This window comes from Dunckerocampus dactyliophorus, chromosome 6 (assembly GCF_027744805.1).
Source record: "Dunckerocampus dactyliophorus isolate RoL2022-P2 chromosome 6, RoL_Ddac_1.1, whole genome shotgun sequence".
Classification (NCBI taxonomy): Eukaryota; Metazoa; Chordata; class Actinopteri; order Syngnathiformes; family Syngnathidae; genus Dunckerocampus; species Dunckerocampus dactyliophorus.
In genome coordinates, this window is record NC_072824.1 from 191,902 (window position 1) to 192,500 (window position 599).

The following is a 599-nucleotide window of genomic DNA, read 5'->3' on the forward strand; positions in this document are numbered from 1 at the left end:
CCACAGACTTTCCCGCGGCCCCTGGGCTCCAGGACGCTCGGCATGGGTTTCTGAATTTCTCCCTTGACACTTTGCCATTTTTCCACCCTTTTTCTCATTTCATCCAGGGACACAGCGGCTCTCCACAGACTTTGCAGCCGCCCCTGGGCTCCAGCCAGCTCGGCCTGAGTTTCTGAATTTCTCCCTTGACACTTTGCCATTTTTTCACCTTTTTTCTCATTTCATCCAGGGACACAGCGGCTCTCCACAGACTTTGCAGCCGCCCCTGGGCTCCAGGCAGCTCGGCATGGGTTTCTGCCTAGCTCCCTTGACACTTTGCCATTTTTCCACCCATTTTCTCATTTCATCCAGGGACACAGCGGCTCTCCACAGACTTTGCAGCCGCCCCTGGGCTCCAGGCAGCTCGGCCTGAGTTTCTGAATTTCTCCCTTGACACTTTGCCATTTTTCCACCTTTTTTCTCATTTCATCCAGGGACACAGCGGCTCTCCACAGACTTTCCCGCGGCCCCTGGGCTCCAGGACCCTAGGCATGGGTTTCTGCCTAGCTCCCTTGACACTTTGCCATTTTTCCACCCTTTTTCTCATTTCATCCAGGGAC